The sequence below is a fragment of the Microcaecilia unicolor genome, chromosome 2 (assembly GCF_901765095.1).
Source record: "Microcaecilia unicolor chromosome 2, aMicUni1.1, whole genome shotgun sequence".
NCBI classification, from domain to species: Eukaryota; Metazoa; Chordata; class Amphibia; order Gymnophiona; family Siphonopidae; genus Microcaecilia; species Microcaecilia unicolor.
Genome location: NC_044032.1, coordinates 281,894,659 through 281,916,703, shown reverse-complemented (window position 1 = coordinate 281,916,703; position 22,045 = coordinate 281,894,659). Strand labels below are relative to the sequence as shown.

General features: G+C 43.0%; 1 protein-coding gene across 1 annotated transcript in view; it reads left to right on the top strand.

Moving 5' to 3' along the window:
• The first annotated feature begins 5,353 nt into the window (after positions 1–5,353).
• HACD4 (3-hydroxyacyl-CoA dehydratase 4) overlaps positions 5,354–22,045 on the top strand; it is a 111,576-nt gene continuing 94,884 nt past the window's right edge. Inside the window, exon 1 of the mRNA XM_030194213.1 lies at positions 5,354–5,403. The gene's annotated coding sequence lies outside the window, so the exon portion shown is untranslated. The remainder of the gene's footprint in view (positions 5,404–22,045) is intronic.

The window sequence follows — 22,045 nt, the reverse complement described above, 5'->3', positions numbered from 1 at the left end:
CTTTACAGTAATCAGTTTGAGATAATAATAGTGCTTGAACCAGAAGTCAGAACGCCTGCTTCCTAAAACATTTGCAAATTCATCTCAGTTTCCCACTTTACCTTCCACCCCTCCCTCCAAAACTGTTTAATTTAGTAAACTTGGGATTGTTGAATATCTGAGGCCTGTTGTCCCCACAACACCCACGTCTTCAAATTTTTATTTAAAAAAACGCTTGCTCAACCCATTTCAGCCCAGGTGCTTTGACTGTACTAAAGTTAAATTTCCTGTGACACTTTGTTAGACCCTATATGTTGTTATGATTGTGTTTTATTTCTTCTGGTTTTGTTTGTTATTTGGTACTATTTTAGGATACACTGGAAATGTTGCTAGTATTTTTTACTGGTGTCGGCTAATAATATTACGACCAGATAGTTCCACTTCCACGTACTGCTGTCTTGATTTAGGTATATTAGAGAGACTTTACAGTGGGGATTGTTGGGAAGGAAGGACAGGATAAGTGAAAAGTACATTTATTACTTTCTGAATTAATTTCAGGAGAACCTATATTCACCTTTTCTCAAATACTTTCCATAAATAATGCAAGATTTTTCCTCCTAAATCGGCAGCAAGTATCACCCAGGCAGAAACCTAGCAAATGACAAAACTAAGAATTGTAGGCAATTATCTCAAAAAAATATCAGGCAAAACGTGTGCATTGAGAATATATTTCTAGGAGCTTAGTGTAAAACAATTTAGATAGGACTAGATATTTTGTGAATATTTCACAATATGCAAACAATCCAGTTTTTTGCACCATTTCAGGTCTGCTATGAATTTTCACATTTTTCTAGTGGGAATGTAAAATATAATTCCAATGGGAATTATGAAAATTCACCTCTAAACTGTACAAGAGTCGTAAGGATATGTACTTAGGTAGTATTGTGTCATTTGTGCTGGTCTCTTAAACATTACACAGGATTTAGAGGGGTGATTAAATCCTCCAGTCTTGCGCATCGTAGGATATTTAGAAATATTAACATTAATAATAAGTGTTTAGACTGATCTAGCATCTAGCGTCTTGTTTCCTACGATATCTTTGGAAGGAGAATTACCAAAAGCATTACCATAGTTAAAGCAGTGCTTTTTAGACAAAAAGAGCTCTAAATAATCCACCTAATATGCATGTGAATGTTTATATAGCTCACTTCTTAAAGTAGAATTCCCGAGAACAGAGTATGGAGAAGAGTTAGGAATTACATGCTTACTTCAGAAACTTCAAGTGTATGCCTGTAACTTAACAAATGTTAAATGTGCCTCCACTTAATACGGTGTCACCTCTAAGGTAAACTAACTCTGTGTGTATATCTATCTATCTATATATATATATGATATGAAGGAAAAACCTCAAAACTTCTTTTCAGCTTATTAAAAAAACTGTTTTTGCTTAATTCAACCAGTCATTGGCTAAAAAAAAAATCCTCTTAGAAGTTCTTTCACAGAATATTTGGATGGTCCATGATATTTCCTTGACAACACTTTGAGAACTGCCAAAACACTGACCAATGTCAAAGATAGACCGATTGTTTCAGAAAAATTGGATTAAAGATTTTGCTATAAAAGTAGATTTGCTGTCTGTCAAGAGGGAAGGTTTTTTAGCCAATGAATGGATTAGTCAAGCACAATTTTTTTTTGATTAATGTTGGAGAGAAGTTCTGAGGCTTTTCCTTCCTATAAATATTTATTTATTTATTTATACTACAAATAAATAGTAAATATTTATTAACACTTGGAGCTGGGACCAACTCGCCTGTGCACACCATACCCCCCCCCCCCCCCTTATACCCTTACACTCCTTTCCAGTATCCATATTACCCCAACAAGACAATTCTCACACATGTCAAATAACTTGATAACACACTTATTGGGAATAGCAGTAGGCTACAGCTTAGTTTATTAATCAACCTTTTACATTGCAACATCCTTCATAATACAAAACACCCCAAGCTACAGCCATATAGGAATATCCAAAACCCCCACCGCTGCTCGCCATGTCATCAAAACAGCCAATCCGCTTCCAGTCCATTGCTGTCAATCAACTTCTTTCAGCTCCGCCTTGTCACCAAGAGCCCTGCTGCAGGTGTGGACCTCCACACCCGTGAACCGGGTCTCCTGACCGTCCAATAGCCTGGCTCATCCCCTGATGAGCCACCAGCCCTGTAGCTTGAGTTTTTCCTCACAGGGGACTTTGACGCCCATCAAAGACTCCCCCCTCCCCCACAAAGAACCAAGCTGGGGCCTACATCAGCCCAGCCAGACCATGTCATACAAACCACCCTTAGATATCATGTAAAATTGTGCCACCCAATGCCAGGGAAATGCCACCGTCCACATTGAACAGGCCAATACCAACTTGTTCTTGTAGAAGCTGACTGCTGCTCCCTTCAAGCAACAAGACTCGACTGCGTCCACCTCATCAGGAGTAATATACAAATTGGAGAGAGAGCCCAAGCAAGGCCAACGAACACCTGGAGCCAATCCCCCACCAGTCAAAAGGCCCCGAAGTAGCCCAAGGTGAAAAGTAAAATTACCTAGAGCTGGGCCAGCTGCAATCAGTCATTCCCCAGAGAGAAGACAAAGGAATTCCCAACCTGACTCCAGCAAAAGTAAGAGGGCAAATACAGCTGGAAAAAGGCCCTACCTGCCAAGCTCTGCCTTGGCTGATTAACCTACAGCCGACCATGCAAGCATCAGTTACCGCCCCCAACGCGGAAATAGTGGGATTTTCCCCGATATGTCAGGTCACAACACAAAAATACAACAAACCAATATTCCGGCAGTACCCTCAATCCACCCACCAAGCAGAAACCAGGGGGGCTACAGAACCCCCAACCAGAGAAACCACAGGCCAGGCTACCACGCAGGAGGCCATCCCCAGCATTCCATCAAGAACCACTGCGGCCCTCATGCCTGCCTGGTCGGTCGCCGGACAAAGCAAGCAAATCCCAGAACTACGCCCTGCATGATCATATTCTCCCACAATGATCAGAATCGTTCAGACCCCAGACCCCCCCCCCCCCCATCCCCCTCACACTGAGTACCTGAAAGTTAATTGCAGGGGAGGGGGTGTAAGGCTGACGATTCACCTAGGTGCTTACCACCCTTGCACTAGCTCTATATGTGTGTGTATATGTGACAGTGAGAAAAGTGCATAACAGATGCACAATTGCCAATCCTGTCCCCACTCGGCTGCCATCCTCCCCCCCCCCCCCCAAAATGTCCAAGCGTATATCCCATAATGGCAGTTAATGACTCCTCTGTATCCAATTGAGCAGCTAAAACACTGTTCGACATGCTCAAGTCCATTATAAAATTACCTCTTAAATGTACAAGCATATAAATCTTTATTTTTTCATTTATAATAAATAACACATTTTGCCCAGTGTAGGAAGGGACAAAACCCTACCCGGGTTTTGCTGCAGATCTTTTTTCTTTTCCACTTGCAATTAATCTGTTGATACACTATTTGTGCATCGTATCTGCCCCACCCCACCCACACATTTTATGTCCTGCTTTGGCCCTAATGTTAAATCTGACCAGGACTGCTTCAGTATGTTTTTTAGCCTTGTGGATCACTGAAGGTAAAAAAATAAAATAAATAAAATATAGATAAGTAAAGATCTTTTCCGAGAGCAAGTTCTGCCTGCAGAAATATGTTCCCGTGCTTGAGTAGCAGGATGTAGATGAGGTCGGTCCAGTCTGGTGATGGGCCGCTATCACACTTGTAGACTTTTCCTGGCCACTTGTTGCTCACGTGGGCTTTTGAAAGTTAATAAGCTGAGATCTGGTTAGTGCTCGACGTTGCCAGGGCTGTGGGTTTCCCGCACAATTGGGCGGCTTCCCGCGACCGGTTGCAGGCAATTTTTTGATGACTGCGTGTTGCAGGAAATTGGGCGGCATTTTCGCGGCTGCTGTGCGGGTTTGGGTGCTTTTCCCGGCCGCCGGGCAGCAGGTTTTTTATTGGTCCAGAAGCCCAGTATTCCCTAATTTCCCTCCCCTCTTCAGCCTGCAGCCCACCTCCGCGGGGCTTCTATTGGTCCAATTTGGACCAATAGAAGCCCCGCGGAAGCAGGCTGCAGGCTTTTCTTAAATGCCTGCAGCAGCGGCCCACCCGCCTTTATCTACCTGTTGCCGTCTCCTCCTCACCAGCCCGCGGTTCACACGCCTCCTGCTCCCGTTCCTCCTCCTCTTGCGCCGCCAGCGGCTTCTCCCCGGAGCCACCGAACCAGAACCAGGCAAAGATGGCAACCAAGATCCCCAGCACTAGGGCAGGCCAAATGCTATTCAGCGCTGTCACCAAAGAGCCCCGACTCCCCGGGGGCTGAACCGGAGACTCCCCGGTCGCTGCCATCACGCTGCCAAAACGCACTACCAGCATGGATGTAGCGAGAAGGTATTTTATGTACGGGGGAAGGGAGAAGTGGGCAAAGAATATGGGGTGATTAGGAAGGAGCTTTCTGTGTTTGCGCCGCGCTCAGCAGTCTGGAAGCAAATGTGCCATATGGAGCTGGGGCGGTGGGGAATGAGTCAGGCTATGGGACTCTCTCCTCTCTCTCTCCACGGTCTCCTCCATCCCTCTTGTGGCCACTGCGGTCGCCATCTCTCCCGCGCCCTACACCTCTTCCCCCCTTCACCCGGAAATGCACCGCTATCCAGCCCCTCCCTCATCGCTAGACAACCTCCCATAATGGAGTCCCATTCTCCAAAGAAAGTTTAATAAACACAGGAGGAGATAGCAGGAGGCCGCCGCATGATGACGTTGGAGCCCGAGGCGACGTCGGGGGCGGGGAGTCGGGGACGTTAATGACGTCGGAGGCGATGTCGGGGGCGGGGATGTTAATGATGTTGGGGGTGGGGTTGATGATGTCGGGGGCGGGTTTTGATTTTGTGTGGTTTGGGGCTGGTTTTGGGCGGGGAAAATTTTTTAAACCTGGCAACCCTGAAGTAAAGCTGGATAAGCAGTCTCTCTGTAGCTGCGGCTGCCTGTGTGCAGACATAGGGCAAAGAAACTTCCTGGTACCTTCAGACAGACATGCAGGCTAACAAATCAACATTTTTCTTTCATTTAATTTTGAACACGCTAATCCTTAAAAAAAAAAAAAAAGTATGGATTGCTGCAGTAGATGTCCTGTGAAGCAAATACGTTTAGTCAGTAAATCGTTTTCACTTTAGTGGTGTGTAAAAGGTCAAAAAGTCCTGCAGACCTCTACATGTCTCTTCAGTGTCCCAGCTTTCCGAGGAGTACCTGACCTGGACCGGACCCCTCTACTCATCTGCCTCTTCTTCAACCAGTGCCCGAGGAAAGGGAAGCGACCCATTCATTTCCAGCAGTCCATCTTATCCTGGGCACCCACCCGGCATGCTGTAAGTCCTGTTCTCCTCTCTCTCTCTCTCCCCCCCCCCCCCCCCCCCCCCTTTACTGCAACATACAGTTAGATAATCTTGTGTTGGCGAGAATACACTTTAAAAGAGTTATCACTCGTCCAGGCTTAAGAGATTCATTTTTCTGTTATTTTCTCTTTTTTTATGTACTTAAAAAAAAAACAGTTTCATCATCCATTGATTCGATCTTTATTCAAAGCAGAACAGCAAGTTTGCATCTGCCTAAGGGCTTCCTAAACAGAGATGGTACTTCAGGTTTCCTCAGTTTGTCACTGTGCAGGGGGTTGCACAGGTCAGACTGTGGAGACCTGACAAGATGACACTGTCTGTCAGATAAGCAAGGATCCCCCTCATCCTCGGAGGGAGGCATGAGGCACACTGGTCCTCCTTGGTTCACAACTGTTGCAAATTTATCAGGTCTTCATGTAAATAGGTAAAACAGATAACCTTGTTTGCTACTAAGATAGAAAGGACATGCATTACACAACAAATATTGGAGAATGGATTTAATTTAAGCAGTTTTAAAAAAACAAGAGACGTTTTTTCTGTTATTAATTATTAAACAAAAATGTGTAGAATAAATGTCAGCAAATAAGCTGCGGCTGAAACATTTTTTTTTTGCTGTGGAGTTTTACACTCCTTAATTTGGGTCAGCGAACTTTATAATACTTGAAAGCTAGTAACTAAAGTATTATTAGTTTAGACCCCTGACAAGGTATCGCTTGCTGTTTCTTTGCTGATCGCTATCTGCATATTTCAGTGGACTGGCAGGGTGGCCACACATCATTTCAGTCAAAACAGAATAAGGAAAGTGCCAGAATCTGCAAAGCACAGTCACACAACCTCCTTTTTTAAGTGACAAGATTTGTATCTAAATTGCTCTTTTTGTTGTTGTTAATGCTGTTCTGTAGAATTCTCTCCTGACATATGCTGACACAGGTTGCCTAGTTGAGCATTTCAGTCTTGTGCTGTACCCACCAGCTAGATTAGAATCAAACTTCAAATAGTAATATAACATAACATAATCCAGTATTTCTATACTAAGTGTTCACTGTGATTTACAAAATATAAAAATAGAAAAAACCTTCTATGAAATTAAAATAAGAATGCTGCTAGGACAGTATATGAAACCTTTTAAACCTTTGAATAATAGTCCTTAATCTGATGTAATTTCCAATGTTTTGCAGCCCGAAATGGCCAAATAGTTAACTATTCTCTTGTTTCTTTTTCCTTTAAAATTGGGGAAATCAAAAAACAACTGCATTAGTAACATCAGAAATTTTGAGAGTAGAGAAATTTGAACCAAAGAATACATATATAGTGGTGCGTTTTCATTTAAAATCTTAAACAGGAGACAGTAAAAAAAATTGTAGCTTCAACCAGACATGTTCGATATGCAATAATTCTATCCTTCTTAGATAAAGAAAATATCAAACGTACAGAAGTATTTTGAATAATTTGCAGCCTTTTTGTTACTGCTTTTGGACAGTCCAAGTAGATAATAACTTTACAGTAATCAGTTTGAGATAATAATAGTGCTTGAACCAGAAGTCAGAACGCCTGCTTCCTAAAACATTTGCAAATTCATCTCAGTTTCCCACTTTACCTTCCACCCCTCCCTCCAAAACTGTTTAATTTAGTAAACTTGGGATTGTTGAATATCTGAGGCCTGTTGTCCCCACAACACCCATGTCTTCAAATTTTTATAAAGAAACGCTTGCTCAACCCATTTCAGCCCAGGTGCTTTGACTGTACTAAAGTTAAATTTCCTGTGACACTTTGTTAGACCCTATATGTTGTTATGATTGTGTTTTATTTGTTCTGGTTTTGTTGTTTGGTACTATTTTTTGATACACTGGAAATGTTTCTAATATGTTTTACTGGTGTTGGCTAATAATATTCCAACCAGATAGTTCCACTTCCAGCGTACTGCTGTCTTGCTTTAGGTATATTAGAGAGACTTTACAGTGGGGATTGATGGGAAGGAAGGACAGGGTAATTGAAAAGTACATTTATTAATTTGTGAATTAATTTCAGGAGAACCTATATTCACCTTTTCTCAAACACTTTCCATAAATAATGCAAGATTTTTTCTCCTAAATAGCCAAATCAGCGGCAAGTAGCACCGAGGCAGAAACCTAGCAAATGAGAATTGTAGGAAATTATCTGAAAAAAATATCAGGCAAAACGTGTGCATTGAAAATATATTTCTAGGAAACAATCCAGTTTTTTTAAACCATTTCAGGTCTGATAATGAATTTTCACATTTTTCTAGTGGGAATATAAAGCATAATTCCAATGGGAATTATGAAAATTCACCTCTAAACTTGTACAAGAGTCGTAAGGATATATACTTAGGTAGTATCGTGTCATTTGTGTTGGTCTCTTCAACTTTACACAGGATTTAAAAGGGTGATTACATCCTCCAGACTTGCATATCGTAGGATATTTAGAAATATTAACATTAATAATGAGTGTTTAGACTGATCTAGCGTCTTGTTTCCTACGATATCTTTGGAATGAAAATTATCAAAAGCATAACCACAGTTAAAGCAGTGCTTTTTAGACAAAAAGAGCTTTTCTAAATTATCCACCCGATATGCATGTGAATGTACACATAGACCGAAGGGTTGGAAGGTAAAGTTTGCCTTTTTGGAGAGGATACTAAGATTTGTAACGGAGTGGACACACAGCAGAAGAAAGGAGGTGTTGATGCCCCTGTATAAGTCGTTGGTGAGGCCCCACCTGGAGTATTGTGTTCCGTTTTGGAGGCCTTATCTTGCTAAGGATGTAAAAAGAATTGAAGCGGTGCAAAGAAAAGCTACAAAAATGGTATGGGATTTGCGTTACAAGACGTATGAGGAGAGACTTGCTGACCTGAACATGTATACCCTGGAGGAAAGGAGAAACAGGGGTGATATGATACAGATGTTCAAATATTTGAAAGGTATTAATCAAACAATCCTTTTCCGTAGATGGGAAGGCGGTAGAACTAGAGGACATGAAATGAGATTGAAGGGGGGCAGACTCAAGAAAAATGTCAGGAAGTATTTTTTCATGGAGGGAGTGGTGGAATGCCCTCCCGCGGGAGGTGGTGGAGATGAAAACGGTAACGGAATTCAAAAATGCGTGGGATAAACATAAAGGAATCCTGTTCAGAAGGAACGGATCCTCAGAAGCTTAGCAGAGATTGGGTGGCAGAGCTGGTGGTGGGAGGCGGGGCTAGTGCTCGGCAGACTTCTACAGTCTGTGCCCTGAAAATGGCAGATAGAAATCAAGGTCAGGTATACACATGAAGTAGCACATATGAGTTTATCTTGTTGGGCAGACTGGATGGACAGTACAGGTCTTTCTCTGCCATAATCTACTATGTTACTATGTTCTTAAAGTGCCATTCCCAAGGACAGGGTATGGAGAAAAGATAGGAATAACACGCATACTTCAGAAAATTCAAGTGTACGCCTGTAACTTAACAAATGTCAAAACTGCCTCCACAAAACGGTATCCTCTCTAAGTTAAACTCTCTCTGTGTATGTATATGAAGGTAAAACCTCAAAACTTTTCTTGAGCATATTTAAAAAATTGTTTTTGCTTAATTCATCCAGTCATTGGCCAAAAAAAAAAAATCGTACTAGATGATAAGAATGATTTGTAAATCGTGTACCGCACCTGGATGCGACAGCTCTAGCCGCCAAGGTCACGGGGGGGGGGGGGGTTGTTCGGCCCACTACATATACTACCAGTGCCCCCGCCCCCAGTACCTGAAACATGTGAATACATGGATGCCCTCTGATCCTAGAATGTTTTGCCCCGAGCGCGGGATCTGCACCCATGATTCAGAAAGGGCCACCAACATGAGCTGGCCCGTAGCCGAATCCCCCTCGATCTGTGCGGCCTCCGGTGTGGACAAGACCCCTGAGGAGAGGAAGAGGATGTCAAAGGGGAGGAGAAAGAGCTAGAAGAGAAGGAAGAATCCCTATGCCTCCTTCCCTTCCTCCTCGTTTTTCCCTTGTGTCCTGTTCCCGCATAGCAGATTTTTTCATTACCAGCTCCTGAAGCTCCAGCACCTGCTATTGACATTCCCGGGCCACAGCGGGGCTGACTCCAGCTGACCTCCCAGGATGCACCACTGCTACCATTGCTGTAGTGGCTACCTGTGCTGGCCAGGCCCCTGGCAAGAGCCGTCGATGGTCCAGGGTCCCCTTTTCCAGCTGTGAGGGTGCTCCTCAAATTTGCGTCAAGCAGCGCCCTCGCCTGCTCCCCTGTTTCCTGCACCTGCAAAGACGAAAAGAGGACAGCAGCAGGACCCATCCCAATAACTGCAAAGAGGGGGCAAACCAGCCCGGTGTGGGGGGGGGGGGGGAGTGGTAGTGGCCAAGAACAAGTCTGCCATGGTCCCCATGCAATCAAAACACTAGGCCGCCTTATTTACTTGCAGTAAGGTTTTATACAGGATCTCCCTTCCAAGCCTCAACCAGCACCAATCCTGCTTATCTAGAGACAAACACACGCCTGACCAGGGCTTACTACTGCATAGCATTTCCTGGCAAATTAGAGTGACTGGAGAGCACTTGAAGGCTCCCTTCCCCCTGTCCCATGGCCAGAATCAATCCTGGGAAGTGAGGGAGACAGGCCCCACATCTGATACTGCCAAAGAAACGACGACTTCCAATTTCACAGAAGGACATGGCATAAAACAGGAGGAGGATAGCAGTGCAAGAGACCACCCACCCACAGAGGAGGGAAGGAATTCTTCCCTCCCCCCCCCCCCGGATTCCTCCCCTGCAGCCTCCAGTCCACCATTCCTGAAGCCGTCTCCGAGGAGAGGAAAGGCTCTGGGGCCTGTCTTTTATGTCTAAAGAGAGTTGAAAACACATTGGTAACTTATGGGTGACACTGTTTTAAGTAGACTAGTGTGGGTAAAATACCCCGCTTCCTATAATTGTTTGATTGCATGTAACGTAACCTAGAACCTTTTTTTCCCCCAAAGCGCAGGTGTTAAATGCAAGTGCAATGTTTTCCTGGGCTAATTTTCAAGGTATGTGTGTGCTTACATGTAGAAAATCCAGCAAGATCTATATTAGTTTGTACCTGGGTTGTTATAAAAATTTTCCCCATAAGTGTAGGGCTTTATCCCCCTTTTTAATAAAAGATGGTGTTGCATTATACTATACGCTGGTTTAAAAAAGGAATGAAATACTTCAGGCTCCATCTGAATGATTTTTGCCTTGGTATAATTTGTGATGGGCTGGAGAGATCTGCTAGAAGCCCCCCTTCTCAATGTACGTTATTAAAGTGAAACGCATCTTGGGGACCCTTGGTAACTGGCGGTACATCCTGGTTTCCTTGCGTAAAGGAATCAGTGCCAGAGGAGGCTGGTTTCAATATTTTTACAATGAATAAAGTTGTCTTCATAAACACAAACGTGATGTACCACCAGGTTTAAATCTGGCACCTAAAGAATTAATTGAGATTCCTAAAAATAAATGAAATGTCACCCTTAACTACTACTAACTGTGGGGGTCTTTTACTAGGACAGGGTAGCATTTTTAGCTTGTTGTAGAAATCAGCTGGTAGTAAATGTCGAGACACCCTGCTGATTTCTATTGCGAGCTTAAAGATCCCCTGTAGTAGTTAAGGGTGTACTAATAATGCCAGTATAAGTGAGAGTGGGATGTTTGACCATGGGAATACAAATCCTGGAGACAAGAATCTTAAAAAGTTTGTTTATTGATGAAAAGACTCGACACAACTGTTGTGTTTCGGCCGTCAGGTTTGCATCAGGAGTCTATAATGCCAGACCACAATCAAGGGCCTAAAGCATAAACCTTTTTACTTCTCACCCTGTTTCATAGATAGGAATTGACACTGTTTTGGCTCAATTTGTGTCCTAATAGGCAAATTCTTAGGCTGTATAATAGCTTTTAGCCACACAGCTTCATTCACTTTCATCCACTACTTAAAGTTAAGCTATTTTTCATTTATTTCATTTCTTTAGCTCACGCCTCTTCCAGTAGAGCTCAAGCTGAGTTACATTCAGGTCCACTAGGTATCTCCCTGCCCCTGGAGGATTCACAATCTGAGATTGTACCAAAGCAATGGAGGGTTAAGTGACTTGCCCAAGATCACGAGGACCCACAGTAGGATTTGAAGTGGGCTTGTCTGGTTCTCAACCCATTGCTCTAACCATTAGGCTACTCCCAACGTGTTCATCTGCCAAAGTTAATGTGTAATTATTTTAGCAATTAGTTATTTATACAGTCTAAATAGAATTCAGCAAGAAAAATCACAGGAGACGTTTTTTCAAAAAACTTCACTTAAGTTTGTGCTTCTATGTACATTGTCCCCTGAAAAATTCAACCTACAGAAGTCACATTTTCACGATGCATAGAAAAGTTAGAAACCAAAATAGTAAGTTCCCATGAGGAAATCTATGGATCTATCCAAAACTGAAAAAAAGCGCACAGCCTTTCCCATTAACTGTAGGGATCTAGCAATAAACTTATTTTTTTTTTTAGAAGAAAAATGCTTTCATGTTTTACCCTGCAATTGGTTTCTTTTTACTAAAATGACCATTACTTTTTTTTTTACCAGTCTTTTTGAGAGTTATACTCTCATCTTCACTGTATGATGCCTGAACACCACTCACACAAGTTGTCACTGTTGTAAAAACAAAATGGTATTACTTAACCATTTGCTGGCCTTTGTGCTATGTGATACAAGAAACAAAATATCCTTCCACCTTTCAAAGCCTATTCTGGCGGTGGGTGAAGGGATTCGACGAGATGCCAAGACTGAACATGATGGCTGATGAAACAAGACAAGGTCATTATCATGATGGGGGTCAAGTGACAGGGGAAATTTGCTTTAAGGAATGTGGAATGTAAAACCTGCACCGTCTATCCAGTCTACCCATTAAGTTAAACCTGGCTGATACTGGTAGATAGCGCCTGCCAGAAAGGGATTGCTTGTAGTGAGGGGTTAATATTGGGGAGAAACCATTCAAAAAATATTCACATACAGTATTGATCAGCATAGGAAGCACTTACGATGCTTACACACACAGGAAAAAGATGAGAGCGACTTGCTACTTCTTCCATTAAAGGCCTGGTTGAAGAGGCCAGCTTTCACCTGCTTCCAGAAGTAGAAATAGTCTTGTGTTAAGCAACGCTTTTCAGGGAGTGCATTCCAGAGCGCGGAGGCTACTCCGGAGAAGGTTCGCTTGCGGGTATCACATCGTGTGATGTCCTTTGGAGAGGGTGTGGTTAGGGATACTCCTTGGGAGGACCTTAATGACCTTGGAGGAATGTAGAGGGAGATCCTGTTCTTCAAGTAATCTGGGCCATTTCTTTTAAGGGCTTTAAGGATCAGATAGAGAGTTTTAAATTTAACCTTGTATTGTACTGGCAGCCAGTGAAGGTTTTATAAATATGGTACTTCCTAAAAGAGATTTTGGTGTCATGTGTGTCCACTTGTGCTAGGGACCCATAGCAGCTCGGTTTTACTTGGGCTTAGGCAAAGTTTGTTGGTTTTAGCCCATTCTTGATTAGATATACAGAAAAGGATGTCAATGCACTGGTTACGTGTGGCATGAAAATCCATTTTAGAAAAATAAAGATCTATTCGACACTATCAACGGGTCAAAGCAGGCACATAAATGTTGTGTACCTGAACATAAACATTTATCTTAATCATTTTAGAAACATAAATATGTATTTTCCTGAAACTGTCACAGAGCCCAGTATTTCATGCTTATCTGGCTTTTGGGGGGAAACATCAAACCAGTGGCGTTCCTAGGGGCGCTGACACCCGGGGCAGATCGCCGATGCGCCCCGCCCCCCGGGTGCAGCGCAACACCCCCCCCCCCCCCCGGCGAAAGAACCCCCCCCCCCGGGTGCATGCCGCTGGTGGGGGGGGGGGCCACGCGCCTGTCGGCTCTTCGTTTCTATGCTCCCTCTGCCCCGGAACAGGAAGTAACCTGTTCCGGGGCAGAGAGAGCATGAAAACGAAGAGCCGACAAGCGCGTGGCACCCCCCCAGCGGCGTGCACCCAGGGAGGACCGCCCCCCCCCCCCCCCCTTGGTACACGACTGCATCAAACACTGGGACAACTTCCCCTAATCCCTATAATAGAATGCTGCTCAATAGGATCTTTTTTTCTGTAAATTGATGTCACTCTGTTAGGACTTGGACGTCCATTTTCCCTAGCCGTTTGCACATTTCTCTGTTTTAGACATGCACATCCCAGGTTTTTATAATCACAGCTTAGAAGTTTTGTTTAAGGTAAACAGTTAAGTGCCGGTTTATGCATTTCTAAAATGAGAATGGAGCTTCTAAAATAAGCACCTCTATGAGTACTTTTTCCCATGACAAACAGAAGTGCTCCCAAAATCTGGGTTAGGAAGTATACTTGTGGATTTTCAGAAGTATGGGGAAGTAAAATTTTCCCAGAAAAACATTGCACAAATTATCAGGTGTAATTGCATGCAGGTACTGTAGTTTTGATAGTTTTTAATGATAAAATACATATGTATTTTCATATTGAAAACTGTTAAGTATGTGGGTAATGACTTACACATCTGAAAAGGAGAGCTGAGCACTGATCCCCGACAGGGTCCCAGGTTTTTATATTTATTACGGTTCAAAGAAATGTTTCGGTTTTATATGTACCGTAAAATGAGAGCTGTTTATTCATAGTATACCTCCAAAGCCATTAGGCGCAGTGTGGATGAACACAGACGAAGACCGAGGCAGCTGAGATACTGTGGAGCAGACTAAATCAAACCTGGAACAGTGTTAGGGGTGATTATTCAGCAACTTCTTTTAAGGTGCATATAAAGCTGAAGAGAAATAGGAACCAACAACAACAAAGGTGGTCTAAAGAAGAGGGAACAGCCTTGGGTATCTATGCGGGATGCAAGGATCAAATCATAGAGAAACTTCAGACCGCCCAAAACACAGCAGCCAGGCTTATATTTGGAAAAACACGTTTTGACAGCGCCAAACCACCGAGAGAAAAACTGCACTGGCTACCAATCAAAGAACGTATCACCTTCAAAATCTACATGACTGTTCATAAAATTATTATGGCGAGTCACCAGGACAGACCTCATAGACCTGCCAACCAGAAACACCACAAAATCTGCATGATCATACCTAAACCTCCACTACCCAAGCAGCAAAGGACTCAAATACAAATCCACCTAAGCAACCAGCTTTTCCTACCTAAGCACACAACTATGGAACGCATTACCAAAAGCAATAAAAACTACGCTCGACCACCTAGATTTTTGGAAAGCACTAAAGACAGACCTGTTCAGAAGAGCATACCCCACCGACCCAACATAAAAATGCCTGTTCACCTGCAACACAATGAAACCAAAGACCGTAACAAACATTACTTGACTCTTCTTCCCCCTTTTCCTCTCTAAGTTCCCCCAACTGTACCTACCATACATGTACTTCATTCTACCACAATATCACTTTGTATTCATTCATACCATGTATTTGTTCAGACCGTAATTGTTAACGGTTATATGTAAGCCACATTGAGCCTGCAAAAGGTGGGAAAATGTGGGATACAAATGTAACAAATAATAGTAATAAAAGTGCCTTTATTTGAGAGAGACCCTTGGCCAAGTTTCGACAAACTGCCTTCATCAGGGGTCTAAAATTGTATATAAAAATATAAAATTAAAAAAATTTGAAGACAAAAATGAAAACAGACCAAATATAGCATAGATAAAGGCCAGGTCGGGTATTTCTGCAATAAAGGCACCTTTGGATACCCAAGGCTGTTCCTTCTTCTTTAGACCAACTTTGCTACTGTTGGTTCCTGTGTTGGTTTCTGCGCAGTGTCTACTCCTTTGTTGCATATAAAACTGAAACATTTCTTTCGACTGCAATAAAAAGAAAAGAAAAAAGAGATAAAAGGTGATAGCGCTTTATTGGACTAAGCATACATATTTGGGCGGTACGCCCAACACAGGTTTGCCACATGCTAATCTTGAACTATTTCCAGCCTGAATGCGGGCACCGGTGATAGTTCCAGCCCTGGCATGTGCCATTTGCCTTGCTGTGGAAAATAGCTATTTTCCAGCATGGTGCTAACCTGGCGGTAATCGGGCAGCACCACGCACTGCCTGGTTACCACTGGGTTAGCTCAGGAGCCATTAACTCCATCTCAGTGGGTGGCATTAATTTCTCTCTTTCCCCCCCCCCCCCCCCCGGCATGGCTACGCAGTAAGTGAAATCTTACCGCACGGCTTTTGCCATTTTTTGGCCTTTTTACCTGCTGCAGTATAAAGGATTTCCGCAGCTAGTGCAGGGCCCTTTTTACTGCAGTTGGGAGGAGTGGCCTAGTGGTTAGTGCAGCGGACTTTGATCCTGGGGAACTGGGTTCAATTCCCACTGCAGCTCCTTGTGACTGTGGGCAAGTCACTTAACCCTCCATTGCCCCAGGTACAAAATAAGTACCTGAATATATGTAAACCGCTTTGAATGTAGTTGCAAAAAAACTCACCTACACCCTACACCCCCCCCCTCGGGTACTCCGTTCTGTTGATAAATCTCTCTTATCTGTCCCCTTCTCCTCTACTGCTAATTCCAGACTCCGTTCCTTTTATCTTGCTGCACCTCACGCCTGGAATAAACGTCCCAAGCCTGTACGTCTAGCCCTCTCTTTGGCCGTTTTCAAGTCCAAATTTAAAGTCCACCTCTTTACCACTGCTTTTGACTCCTAACCACTGCTCACTTGGCCTGTCCTTTTATCCTCACCTCTTTATTCCCTTACCCTTAATTGTTCTGTCTGTCTGCCTGTCTTATCTAGATTGTAAGCTCTTTGAGCAGGGACTGTCTCTTTTGTGTATGGTGTACAGCGCTGTGTGTGCCTTGTAGCGCTATAGAAATGATAAGTAGTAGTAGTAGTAGTATATCAAGTCCCATTTCCCTTTCCCTATTGGAGATTCTGTTGCTGCTATTGGAGATTCTACATGGATTGTTGCTATTCCACTTGCAACATTCCATGTAGAAGCCTGTCCTTGCAGATCAGCAATGCGGCCGCGCAGGCTTCTGTTTCTGTGAGTCTGACATCCTGCCAAGGACAGGCTTCTACATGGAATGCTGCTAGTGGAGGAGTAGCCTAGTGGTTAGTGCAGCGGACTTTGATCCTGGGGAACTGGGTTAATTCCCACTGCAGCTCCTTGTGACTGTGGGTAAGTCACTTAACCCTCTATTGCCCCAGGTACAAAATAAGTACCTGTATATATGTAAACCGCTTTGAATGTAGTTGCAAAGTACCATAGAAAGGCAGTATATCAAGTCCCATTTCCATTCCATTTCCAAAAGGACCCCTAACTAATTAAGTTGCACACAGATCTATGATCGGTGCACAAGTTTTCACACCCAACTTTGATTGACCTATATAGAATCGGGCGGGGCATGCTTTGAGGGGCACTTATACTAAGCTGTAGGGCCTACGCATGTGCCAGAACAAGACTACTGCCGGGCTAGCGTACCCCCCAGGCAGTAATTCTGGATTTGGCGTGCACTCATTCTGGAGGTAGAAATTTTTTTCTACCACGCACGGCATTTCTGGCAGTAATCAGCAGTTGGCACGCACCAAACAGTTACTGTACATGTAGCACATAAGCCCTTATTGCTAGCTCAGTGGGTGGTGGTAAGGCTCACGCCATAAATAGGCACACACTAGTTTCAATTTTAGCGCATGCCCATTTAAAAAATGCCCTTTTCCCCAAACACGGTACAAAATGGTCCAGCGTGCGCAAGAGCACGCGCCTACACTACTGCAGGCCATTTTTTTTTTACTGCAGCTTAGTAAAAGGACCCCTGAAGTATTAAATTTTGTTTGGTGTGTGTATCACACAGCACAAATAATGAGTTTCCAAAAGTCATTTACCTGGGTATATGGGCTATTTGAAAATTGCCCACTTTTTCTGCAGGTAACAGCATGCATTGATGGTTCTTTGAGGTTGTGTGATTGTCAGGATCTATAGTTTTCGTTTGACTGTAGTTGCGTTTTGCTGCCCCCGGAAGCAGATGCCCTAGGCGACTGTCTAGTCTTCCCTAATGATTGGACCAGCCCTGACTTGAGTTTATTTTTGGTGATTTTAAATATTGAGTTTTGCAAACAGTTTTAGAATAGGCACTCTAGCAGTTGATTTCAATCATTTTTAGTTAATGTTTTATTATATATTTATCACAGATGGTCTGTGGAGCTCTGTGCATTTCCTGTTCCGACAATGCTTATTGTTGCGGCCCGCTAGGGGTAGTACTGACATTCATGTGGCCCTCTGTGCAAAAAGATTGTTCATGCTTATATTAGCCACCATACTTTGCTTTTTGGTCGGGACAGCAGAAAAATAAAAATCAATCTTGTAACCAGTGTTGATGATTTACGTGCTGCCACCCTGTGAAAAGACCTTCATAGTATAGAACTACTGGTCAGCGCAATGTTGTATCTGCCATGTCAGTCCTTGTTAATGACGTTTTCTGTGTATACTTCCTATGGTCTCATGGGCCACATAAAATTCAATGGCACTTACTGATGTTTTTATGCTTCAGGTAACTATTGTTGGAGTGGAGGAGTGGCCTAGTGGTTAGAGCACTGGTCTTGCAATCCAGAGGTGGCCAGTTCAAATCCCACCACTGCTGCTCCTTGTGATCTTGGGCAAGTCACTTAACCCCAGGGGCGTAGCTAGACCTCGGTGGGAGGGGGGTCCAGAGCCTGAGGTGAGGGGGGCACATTTTACCCCCCCCCCCCCCCGGCGCCGCTGACCCCCCTCTGCCATTGCCGACCCGCAGCCACCTTTCATGACCTCTCGACCCCCCCCCCCCCTCCTGCCGCAAACCCTCCGCTGCCTACCTTTGCTTTTGCTGGGGGGGGACCCCAATCCCCGCCAGCCGACGTCCTCTTCGTCCTGCAGTCAGTGCAAAAAAGTCTTCGTTCTGTTGCATGCTGTCGTCGGGAGGGGGTCCAGGATGAAATCTATGGGGGCCCAGGCCCCACGTAGCTACGCCACTGCTTAACCCTCCATTGCCTCAGGTACAAACTTAGATTGTGAGCCCTCCTGGGAGAAATATCCAGTGTACCTGAATGTAACTCACCTTGAGCTACTACTGAAAAAGGTGTGAGCAAAATCCAAATAAATAAATGGCAGGCCACAGGTTCCACTGAGATCATCAGAGCTCCTAATATCTGCCCTGATGGCACACTGCAATTAAACTTCTTGGCTTCCAGTTTCAATCACCGTCCTTTCTAGGAGGTTCTCAAGCTCCTTCACATTGTATTTAGGGCTTCTGTTCTCAGGTGTGTGTATAAGTTGTACATTGAAGTATTTATTTTCCAGCTAATTAGTGGTTCTTTAGGGATCCAAAAAATCAGCACTTACTGATGTTTCATGCTTCAGGTAACTATTGTTGGGCACCTTTTCTGATGCAATCAGGTGTATTTGTGTCACTTCAGAATCATCAGTGCAGTAAAGGCACAAAACATTGGAGGATGCAAAACAAGCCAGGGAGGGGTCAGAGACTATTAGGGGGAATGGCGTTTTTCTGGTGTTTATCCAATAAACCTGACCTCTTTGCAGCAGGGTGTTTATTAGTTAAAACATTTAAAATCTGAAACCCTTATTCTGTTCTTATCTGGTGTCCGTTTGGCACATGCTCAAGTGGGTCCTTTTTTTTCCAGTACTAATAACCAACTTTTATATGGTTTTCTTTGCTTTATATTAGGGAGGAGTAGCCTAATGGTCGTGCAGTGGCCTGAGAACCAGAAGAACCGGGTTCCGTTCCCACTGCAGCTCCTCTTGATTCTGGGCAAGTTGCTTGGGGGCCCTTTTACTGAAGGGCGGTAGGGCTACCGCCACAGTGCATGGCAAATCGGCCCTACCACCAGGCTACCGCAGGAGCCCCGGCAGTGGTCTCTGCCTCTGCCATGCTTCAACTCTGGTGCTAGAAAATACATTTTTATTTTCTAGCACTTGGGGCATGCCCAGCTGTAATCGAGCAGCGCTGCTCACTGCCCGGTTACCACCAGGCTACCGCCAGAGCCTTTACTACTACCTAAATAGGAGGTAGTAAGGGCTCCCTCAGTAAACGGCTGAGCACCAATGCCTTGGCTTAGCACAAGGCCATTTACTAAAATTAAAAAAAACTTTTACTGGGCTGTGGTACAAGGGGGCCATGTCACATGGCAAACCTGAGCACCAGCCTCACTGCAGTTCTGACTGTGATTATTTGGCTTTTCTGTTAGAAAATTGCTTATAAAATCTGTGAAAATAGCACAACAAGCAGAAAAAGCACAAAGTATGTAACAAAATAGTGCTCTTAACAAGTGTACTGATATAGCAGAAAGCATCTATTTCGGAAGGTTTTTTCAGGCCAATGATCTGGTTTAGCTCTATTGGTTGGTTTCAATCTAGGAGCTCCGTGAGGCCTTTTTTTCCTTCCAGAATTGAACAGGACCTTACATTGTTTTGTCTTTAACTCTATGCAGAACTACATTTATATATAAGCCCTTCCCATCCAGTGGAAATTCTATGTGATAGTATAGAATCTAGCGATTTTTGTATTTCCACACCCTACAATAACTTATTACTCTAGTGTATCCGTATCAAACCACTTTGATTGTGGCCACAGAAAGGTGGTATATCAAATCCCATTCTCGTTCCCTTGTGCAGAGTAAAAGAAATTTCATTTACTATACCCTTTCCTATCATTCAATTCATTTGATTATCTTTGGTTTATTTCAAGAAGCACAATAAATATTCAAATAAAAGAATAATTTAATAAAAGCTACTCTGCAGGTCTCACTTATCTCACCTGTTTTGCAGATGGGACCAGTGTGATCCCAGTCACTCCCTTCCCTCCCAGATCTTGTTTGTAAAATGGTAGCAGCCCTGACGTCAGCACCATTTTGTTGTACAGCTGTAGACAGGTAGTTATTAGAGACAGAGGTTATGTACGGATCCTCCTGTGCAGTAACTCCAACTGGAGTGCCATAGTTCAATGCATATCATCGCTAATCTGCTTTCACCGTCACTCTCTGTTCTTCTGTAAGAAATGCACCTAGGTCTTAGCTGCTGAACAGAGAGACCTGTCGATTTTCTTCCAAACTGGTTTGACAACTTGATGCAATCTGGAAATTTCTTTGAAGGTTTGTCAAAAAGAAACTTCTTTCGGATTTTCAAAATACTAGAAGCAGATTTTGTTGGCTTGATGATCCACTTCAAGTTCAAGTTCTTTAAATCTGATTAAAATATTTTGAATTTCTTTTAGTTTTTTTTCCCCTAGATTCACTAGTAAAAATCTGACCAGTTTCCCTAGTGGATGCGTGGAACGTTGAAAACTTTCACAGAATTTGGACCAAGCTGAAATTTTGCCAGATTGAATCATAATTTGAGCTGTCCAAAGAGCTGTGCGCCTACATCTCCTGCCTCTCCTCATTCAGTCTGCCGTGGGCAACATTACACTTCAAAATTGAAGATTAAAATGTGAACAAATCATAATGTCTTAGAAAACCACTGGAGAAGCTGGTAAACTGTATTTTGAGGTTCAGAACTGGTCAGTTTGGTTTGACCTAAGGAAATAGTTGCTTTATTATGTCATATCGCACTTATGCTAGTTGAGATCATTTTTATGCCTCTTTTCTGACTCCATGTGCAAGTTTTCCTTGTTAGCCACCCTTAACTCCTGTTACTCTATCTCATCTGCCTTTATGTTCCACCTATATTTACTTCCTATGCTGTCTATTAAGATGTTCTAATGTGCGTTGTGTTGACATTCTAAGTAGTATACTATATACTATATATCATAATGTGTATTGTTATTTGAATTTGATTTGATTTATTAATTTTATATACCACCTTTTACCAAAGTGTAAAGGCAGATTACAACCAAAAATAACATTAATATATTATGTAAAATAAAACAATATTACCGCTAAAACAATATTAAAATCTCAAAAAAAAAATACAAAATCAAAACACTACTAAAATCACTTATCCCCCCATTTATTAAGCCACACTAGCGGGTGCCATGTGCTAATGCTGACACAGCCCATTCAAAGTGAAAATGGGCTGTGTCGGCATTAACGCACAACAGCTGCTGCTAGCACGGCTTAGTAAACAGAGGGGGGGTATATTTTTATGCTGTAATTGTTTGATGCCTATGTTCAATTTATACTTTCTGTAAACCACCTTGGGTGAATTTCTTCAAAACGGTGTTAAGTAAATCCTAATAGATAAATATTAACTATATGATCCTGCTTAAAGAAGGAAAATATTACATGTATAACTCTGTACCGAGACTGCTTTGAAGCATTTTAGAAAAATCGTGTCATAAAAGCCATGTCTAGAGGTTTATTTACATATTTAGATCAAGAATACTTAAATCAACTTCCTATTTCTAAAACATGGTCCAATTTAGACAATTACTTATGCAAACAAGTCTCATAGGTGGTTCCTGTTTGATAGTAGTGTGATTCCATGCTTGTTTGCTTGTATTTTACCTTTGTACTGTTGTACTGTGAATGGAAAACAAAAATGAGGACATTATAATGCCTTTGTATCGCTCCATGGTGTGACTGCACCTCGAATATTGTGTTC